The sequence below is a fragment of the Aethalodelphis obliquidens genome, unplaced genomic scaffold (genome assembly GCF_003676395.1).
Source record: "Aethalodelphis obliquidens isolate GAN/ISIS:26980383/991018 unplaced genomic scaffold, ASM367639v1 scaffold31, whole genome shotgun sequence".
Classification (NCBI taxonomy): domain Eukaryota; kingdom Metazoa; phylum Chordata; class Mammalia; order Artiodactyla; family Delphinidae; genus Aethalodelphis; species Aethalodelphis obliquidens.
Genome location: NW_020837975.1, coordinates 19,054,643 through 19,064,020, shown reverse-complemented (window position 1 = coordinate 19,064,020; position 9,378 = coordinate 19,054,643).

Here is a 9,378-nt window from a genome sequence, read left to right as displayed (position 1 = left end):
TTGCAGCTCTATTTACAATAGCCCGGAGATGGAAACAACCTAAGTGTCCATCCTCGGATGAATGATAAAGAAGATGTGGCACATATATACAATGGAATATTACTCAGCCATAAAAAGAAACGAAATTGAGCTATTTGTAATGAGGTGGATAGACCTAGAGTCTGTCATACAGAGTGAAGTAAGTCAGAAAGAGAAAGACAAATACCATATGCTAACACATATATATGGAATTTAAGAAAAAAAATGTCATGAAGAACCTAGGGGTAAGACAGGAATAAAGACACAGACCTACTAGAGAATGGACTTGAGGATATGGGGAGGGGGAAGGGTAAGCTGTGACAAAGCAAGAGAGAGGCATGGACATATATACACTACCAAACGTAAGGCAGATAGCTAGTGGGAAGCAGCCGCATAGCACAGGGAGATCAGCTCGGTGCTTTGTGACCGCCTGGAGGGGTGGGATAGGAAGGGTGGGAGGGAGGGAGACGCAAGAGGGAAGAGATATGGGAACACATGTATATGTATAAGTGATTCACTTTGCTATATAAAGCAGAAACTAACACACCACTGTAAAGCAATTATACTCCAATAAAGATGTAAAAAAAAAAAGTTGCAATAAATGATCTAGAAGGAAAAAAATAAAAAAAAATAAAAGTTCTGCAATAAAAACTCATTTCTCTTCAGATGTAAATGGAAGCATGTGTAATAAAATTATCCAAGATATGCAGATGGACAACTGCCTATATTAGGGGTCACTGTTCTAAGCATTTGGTAACCTGGTCATAACAGCTAGATTTCTTTACTAGTGAGGGCATATGTATTCCCTTTGCCAGAAGATCTTATGCCCTGATTGGGTATTTTCTGTCAGTTCTACCCCTACAGGTACATATAGTTTGATAGGAATATGTCTTTTGGTGTGAAATTATTAAAAGCTGTAGAACCATGGTTTTCTCTCTAGTCACTTCATTCATCTCAGGGTTTAGAAAATTCATTCACATGAAGGGTAATTCTAGAAAATGACCACAAGATGGCAGCATATACATATTATCGTTAAACTTGTTTTGAAGCCAAGGAAAATTAACTGTTAGATTGATATCCTAAAATTATTCTAAAGAGTAGCTAAACGATTTGCATAAAAAGATTATAGTCAAAACAAAACAAAACAACCTCCACACTTTGTTGGCAACAGGTCACAGTCCTTTAAGTGGATGTACACAATGAAAGGATAATAGCATTAGGGAGGTTATTCGTCCCACACCTACTGATTACTTGTAGAATAGCTGTTGCTGACAACGACCTGATAACATATCTGAGCCTCAGTTTCCTCATTTGCAAATGGGGATAATAATAGTCCCTCCCTTGTAGAGTTGCCGTGAGGGTAAAGTAAGGGGAAAATATATACAGAATTCCTAACAGATCCCGGCATGTTGTGTTCCTATTTTTATAATTCACAATTTTCCATTGAGATGCCTGACACTATAGTTGCTTCTAATCAAAGCTGTCACTTATTAATTGTGCTCATAGTATAAAATTTAGTATATCACAATTGTATTACATGGAGTATCTCATGGTAATAAAGGTAATACATGGCCTTCATTAAGTTGAGGTAGTTTCTTTCTATTCTAGTTGTTGAGTATATCACAAAAGGGTGTCGAATTTGTTCAAACACTTTTGAAACAACAGTTGAGAAGATCATGTTTTTCCCCCCTTCCTTCTCTTAATGTGGTCTATTAAGTTGATTTATATTTGTAGGTTAATCCATCCTTGATTCCAGGAATAAATCCCACTTGGTCACGGCATACAATCTTTTTAATATACTCCTGAATTCAGTTTGCTAGTATTTTTGAGGATGTTTTCAGTAATAATCCTAAATTTTATTGTAGTTCTCTTTTCTTCTAATGTCTGTTTATGGCTCTGATGTTAGCATAACACTGGCTTTTCAAAATAAACTAGAAAGTTATCCCTCCTCTTCAATTTCTTGAATGAGTTTGAGAAGGATTCATGTTAATTCTTCTGTAAATATTTAGTAGAATTCACCAGAGAAATGTCTGGCGCTGGGCTATTCTTTGTTGGGAGATTTTGCTTACTAATTCATTCTCTTTATTATGTATAGGCCTACAGAGCTTTTTTATTTCTTCATGACTTAATCTTGACAGGTTGTGTGTTTCTATGAATTTGCCCATTTCTTTTAGGTAATTCAATTTTTGGCATACTATTGTTCATAGCACTGTCATAATCCTTTTTCTTTCTGTGATTTTACTTATTTGTCATCTTTTTTCTTAGTCAAATCTAGCTAAATGTTTGTCAATTTTGTTGATGTTTTTGAAGAACCAGCTTGTTGATTTTCTCTACTGTTTTTCTATTCTCAAATTTATTTATCTCTGCTCTAATCTTTATTGTTTCCTTTTTTCTACTACCTTTGGGTTTAGTTTATTCTTTTCCTAGTTCCATCAAGTGTAAAGTTAGCTAGTTGACTTGAGGTGTTTCTTTTTTTAACATAAACATTTACAATTATAAATTTTCATCTCTGTTTTTCTTTCTCTGCAAACCATAAATTTTTGGATATTGTGTTTCGTTTTCTATAATTTGAAGACATATTCTGATTTCCCTTGTGATTTCTTCTTGTCCCACTGGTTGTTCAAGAGTTTTGTGTTTAATTTCCACATATTTGTGATTTTTTTCACATGTCTTCAACCAATGCCTGCTGAACTTGAAGCCAGCAGCCAGGGATCAGGAATTCTGGGTATTTTTCTGAAACTTGCCCTGTTACTCTTCTTGAATTTCCTGACCACAGAACTGCTGTGGAAGGCAGGAGGAGAAGCAAGAACACGCGTGTTTGTGAGCAAACCTTCAAAATGCCAACTTTATCAGAGTGCGTTGTTGACACCACACTGGTACTGGGCGGCAAACTCAAGTATCTATGGACTTTTCCAATCAGCTCTTTAAATTGTTAATTCAGGAGATCGTGTTGGGAAAGGAGGGCCTCCTTTTTCAGCCACGCCCTGGGCGTTTTGAATCCTGATATTATCTCCATCCGGCTCCTACTGTTCTGTTCATGTATGTGAGCAGACATTTATTTTCCTCATCAAGTGATGGTAATGACGGTAATGAGAAAATGTGTAGGGTTTTCACGGCGCATCCCTGGAGGGAGATGGGGGAGTTGCGCGAATAATTCAGTTGGCTCAGGACTGCGCTGAGGCCATAAAGCCCGGTGACGTCGCCCGCACGTGGACGGCGGGGTATTTTACACACGTGGCCGGAGCGGTGAACAGCAGCCGGTCCCTGGCCGCTGCCCTGCAGCACAAAGATCTGGGCTCTAAGCCAGGGTAAGAATTAGAGCAGGCTGGTTTAGACTAATTCTATTCTCCTTTAACTCAGAAATCTAAGAGCTCACATGACAGCTACCCAAGGGATTTTGTTTTTGGTTTTTTTTATTAGTAAACTAGTAGTAAAACCCTAGCTCTCTGCTTCACAGTTCAAAATAAATAATTTTATCTTACACCATAAAACTATGATTTCTCCTGTACTATTCCTTCAGGTACATTTTAATCTAATACAACCATTTTGCAAACATATGAAATGACAGGGCAGTCTTCTCCAAGTCGGATTTCAAGCTCAAATATATATGTATAGCTATACAATGCATAAATACACACACAAACGTACACACATGCACCTCTTTATTACCTCAGAATGAAAATGCAAATGCATTTATTAGCCTAAGAGTGGCACCGAATGGAAATGTATGCACATACATTTAGATAACAGACCCCTTGAAAATATAGCAGTTGCAGCTATTAATGTTCCTCTGACAGTTTTTTAAATTCCTCAAAAAAAATGAAACAGCATGAATACTGTCAATATATCACAACGGCCACATTAGGTTTTGTGATATACATCATAATATAAAGAGCACTATTAGAGCACAACTTGGGAACCATTAAATCATTCTAAATCATTGTTATATTCCATTAGTGTCAATGGTGAAACCATGTAATAGGCTTTACTGCAAACTTCACCTTGGTAGGCCACTGTCTCTAATAACCACTTCTCTATGATGTGGTATCATACCCAGAAATCCAGGAAGAAGATAAAGTCTCCCTTATTTCTTTTTTATTGGATGGGTAAAGTTAAATTTAGCTGTAAGTAAAAAAAAAAAAATCCTGAAGCTTTGTTCACTAACTGCGAGCTGCTGCTACTTGTACAAAAAAAAATTAGGCAGACCTTGGAAGAACAGTTTGAAATACATTTAAAACCTGGCAATGCTGAGGCCAGGGTAGGCCGGGCAGTGCCTGCAATTACGATGTCATTTTTGAAATGCAGTTTAGCACATTTGTCCGCCTCTTTACACTTTTGTTCAGGAGCAGAGTCCTGATTATAGGAACACTGTAAGTTTCAAACCTGCCCTTTCCCTTATTCTCCCCTGGTTTGCGCTGTACCCTTTTAAAAAGTCATTTGGGCACTTTGTTGAGGTGAGGCTGGGAAGGACTTCAGCTCAAACTGAGATCAATTTTCAAATGTTTCAGGGAGAATCGTTGTACAGTGTTCTGTGCCCCTCTTCTTTACAAATAGAACCATTTATTCCCCTCCCCCTACTACGAATTCAGTCACAATCCCTTCGCTCTATTTCTTAGATACACTTACAAATATAATGCTCACTGCAAAGATTTCTACTACACGATAGACACCTTTGTTATTGGCTAAGGACGTTTTAGGATAGGATAACATAAGTGAAAGTCAGATGCAACTGCATAAATGAATAATAATATAACGAATGACTGAAATAATTCATCATTTAATACACTACCAGATCAAAGACAAAATTCTTTATATTCTCTCTGTTAACTTTGATAAATTGTAAAGTGTTTAAACAATTATTGATTGTAAATAAGTACTTTTTTTAAACATCTTTATTGGAGTATAATTTCTTTACAAAAACAACAATCTACCCTTTTCAGGTGAGCTTTGAATAAAGCCAGTTTAGGGCACTGAAACAGATTATTACTCTAATGGCTCCATTTTGCTTTTGATCCATTCTTTAGGAACAGACTTAAAAAATAATAATAATACTACATGTATCCCTATGATAAGATGATGTTTTAAACTTAGGAAGAGAAAGCAATACGGCAAAGAGGAACAAATAACAAATACATTAAGGGAAGAAGAAATAAGTCACTAGGAGCTGAATACTTCAGAAGGATAAACAAAAATCATAGTGAGGAATCTGGTAGATGTATGTTTATAAGAATTATCTAATAAAAGGGAAAAAATAAATAAATTTGGAAATTATAAAGTAGATAAAGTATAAGAAATATAGAAATCCAGTCTCATACCCGGTAGACTTATTTAAAGTGTCCTCATGCCATGAAACACTTTTAGATTTCTCTGTTAATACTGTTAGATTTCTTTGTTAATTTGCTTACCCACATCACATGTACCAGACTGACATAAAAACACGTCTCTCCATCCCTCCAATTTCTCTTCCCTTCCGTTTTCTTTTCTTCTTTCTCTCTGTCTCTCTCTACCTGCCTGCCTCCCTCTCCTTTTCTTATCTTTTTCCCTCTGTCTCCCTCCCTTTCCCTCTTCTGTCCCACCTCCCTCCTGTTAGCTCTCTTGCCCTCTCTTCTTCTTTCTTTCCTTCCTTTTTAAAAAATTAACAGGCTTTTTCAATGCTGGTTTATGCATAATATGTTTGGAAATAGCAATGCAGGAAAGTGTTAACATAGCACTTCATGGAAGGGAAATTAAAAATAAAAACCTGAGGTATTACGGCTTTTTTTTAATGAGGATTCAAACAGAAAAAAACATAAGCTTGATTTGCTGTCTCTGTTGCCTAAAGAAAGTCTTTTAGCTAAAGCCTCACCTCTGACCTTGTTCTTTACTTTCAGGGTATATTGTATTCCTCTTTTTCGTTACATGTTTGGTTTGCAATGTCACTGATGTTAATAGGAAAGAGAGAGAATTGCTGTTTGAAAAGTCCATGCTCTGCTTTTTGAAGGCTACCTTTATTTTCTATTTTTGTGATATTTTCTTTTTTTGCTTTTGAAAAAAATCATGGTAAAGGTCAACTCTTAAATACATTGGAAAACTTACCTGAGTCAAAATTACAACATTTAAAAAATAATAGATGTTATCTTCTGATGTCAAATTGGCATATCAGATTTTATCACTTAAGAATTTAATCTCAAAGTGTCATGAATAAACTGGTATCAGAATTAAAAGGAAAACATTGTTGATGTTTGTTCTAAAGTGCTGGTTTTAGGCTTCAAATGGGGAACACACTAGATTGATTTGTATCACACAGTTATCAGACAGAGTAGTTGTGTCTTCCAGATCAAAGGAAAAAAAAACAAACCCCAAGTCAAGCCATGTATTACTGCTTCTTAATTTCATTTACCTTCTGATTCCAGAGAAGATTTTGCTGAAGGCTTAGTAAGAGTAAGAATCTACAGGGAGTGCTTCACTTGTGGCTTTGCCTAATTCTACATTCCTTCTAGATGGAAAATGGTGACGGTTGGAAGGGTGTGGGGAAAACTTTTTTTTTTTTTTTTTTCGGTACACGGGCCTCTCACTGTTGTGGCCTCTCCCGTTGCAGAGCACAGGCTCCGTATTCACAGGCTCAGCGGCCATGGCTCACGGGCCTAGCCGCTCCGCGGCATGTGGGATCTTCCCAGACGGGGGCACGAACCCGCGTCCCCTGCATCGGCAGGCGGACTTTCAACCACTGCACCACCAGGGAAGCCCCGTGGGGAAAACTCTGCAGTAGGATTACACTATGGCTAATCTGCAGGATCAAATAACCTACTTATTACTGAATATGCTAATCTATTTTCCATATTCTGTACATCCATTCCAATTTTAAGAAACAGTGCTTAAGGAATCTGGATTAATATGTGATCATAAAGCCTGCATGGAAAACCAAGAAAAGCAATGCCATTAAATACTCTTTCATAGAAAAAAAGAAAAAAAAAAAGAATTAGAGCAGGCTGGGAAACTGGAAATGCCCAGCCCGGTGATGGAGGTGGGGAGGTAGGTGGGTGAAAAGTGGGGAGAGAAGGATCTGTGGGGTGAGGGGTCTTCTGATCCTTCATGCCTCTTCAGGCACTCAGGTTGGTACATGGCCTGATTCGGTTCAGACAGACGACAGAGTGGTCAGTTTTGTTGCTCAGCACCTAGCCACCAAAGACTCAACATCCTGTCTAAGATATCCTATTGAAACTCATTACCTTTTGTAAAAGACAAATCATTCTAGTTATGTGAAACACTGAGTCATAGCAGAAACCTGAAGTCATTTCTAACTCTGGTTTTTCATGAGATCAAACTAAGAGTTTTAGTTTCTTATGTTTTGAACAGTTATTAGAAACTGTATATTACAAATAATTAGAATCGTGACTGAGGACTCTTCTGGACTTTATGTAATCTGCTGGCTTCCAGGAAAAGACATGAGGAGATATAGGTGGGCCCCCCTAAATCCACTCAATACATGCCTGGCTATTTACAGAAATTACCTTCTAAGGAGTGTATGGGTTGGAGGCCTAGATAAGGAGCTGAGAGTCTTGAAAGTGTGCTGTGATATTCCAAGGAAGTCGGTCAACCAACAGTTAACTGAGCTTCTTTAAAAAGCCCATATCTTGGGCTTCCCTGGTGGCGCAGTGGTTGAGAGTCCGCCTGCCGATGCAGCGGACAGGGGTTCGTGCCCCGGTCTGGGAAGATCCCACATGCCACGGAGCGGCTGGGCCCGTGAGCCATGGCCGCTGAGCCTGTGCGTCCGGAGCCTGTGCTCCGCAACGGGAGAGGCCACAAAAGTGAGAGGCCCGCGTACTGCAAAAAAAAAAAAAAAAGCCCATATCTTGGGACTTCCCTGGTGGCACAGTGGTTAAGAATCCACCTGCCAATGCAGGGGACACAGGTTCGATCCCTGGTCCGGGAAGATCCCACAAGCCGAGGAGCAGCCAAGCCCATGCGCCACAACTACTGAGCCCACGAACCACAACTACTGAACCTGTGTGCCACAAGTACTGAAGCCCACGCACATAGAGCCTGTGCGCCACAACAAGAGAAGCCGCCACAATGAGAAACCTGCGCACCACAATGAAGAGTAGCCCCTGCTCGCCACAACTGGAGAAAGCCCGTGCGCTGCAACAAAGACCGAACGTAGCCAAAAATAAATAAATAAAATTAAAAAAAAAAAAGAAGCAGCTTACGTCATTGTTAGTGTTTAAAGGAAATACCAGGACATCAAAACACAAAATGATGTCAGAAGGAGATTATTGTCTTAATGGTGAGATCAAATAAATGCAGTAAAGTATTAGAAAAACAATACGAAACAGCTGAGTCGTTTTAAGTTTGTGACAGGGATTATTGATACTACCTATCTCTTCTTCATGTCTTTACTTTAAATATTCTTTTTCCCTATTCTAGGATTACAAAACCATACACCATGCTCTTCTTGTACACACCCTAGAAGAACCATATCATCCTGGTCTTAAAACACCTACAAGAAAGGGCACAATACTTTTCCATTAGTAAGTATCCAGGTAAAATAATGGCAGCCAGCTTTTCAACTACGCACGAATTAGGGTTTAAAGGAATAAAATATCAATTTTTCTTTAAATATATGTCACCCAAAGTGTCACTGCCTTCACTGATACAACAAAAAATTAGGTTGGGTGAGTGAGGGAGTAGGGAGAGGAAAGTGTCAGGGAGGAGTATGTGGCATCTTTTGTCTATTATGGAATTACAGGTCATCTAATGGAAACCTGTGGCATGATTAAGCTATACAAAATTGTCAGGCTCATGTGTATGTCTTTCAAAGAGCTGATAGGATACAGCTCTTTGGGTAGCAAAGGATACAACAGCCTAGATGTCAAGTTAGCCAAAAGGTCTCCAGCGGAACTGGGCCTTGAGCATTGGAATATATGATTAGATCATAGTGATTTTTTCCCTATGACACCTGGAAGTAAAAACAGGTCTTATAAACACTTCTAAAACTAGCAGTTCAAACAACATGCATTTACAGAGAGAGCGTATGAGCTCAGCAGACTGCTACTCATTGCGAAGGGTAATAATAAAATATTAATAATTTCCATTTATTGAGTATTATATGTCAGGCATCATAGTAGGTGTTTTATGTACATTATGCTGTTTTCAAAGCAAAATTATGATATGATAATCCACAGTTTACAGAAGAGAAATCTGTAGATCAGAGAAGATTTTTCAAGAACTGATGGTTTCCAAAGACTGTGCTCTTATCCAATAAGCTACAGAAAGTTGGCACCGGGAAGTAAAGGTCACAGAAAACTGAGCCACAGAAGTTCAGCTCTAAGGTAGGATCTTGGTTACCTTCACAGTGATTAACCAGTCTTCAGTGGTTATTAT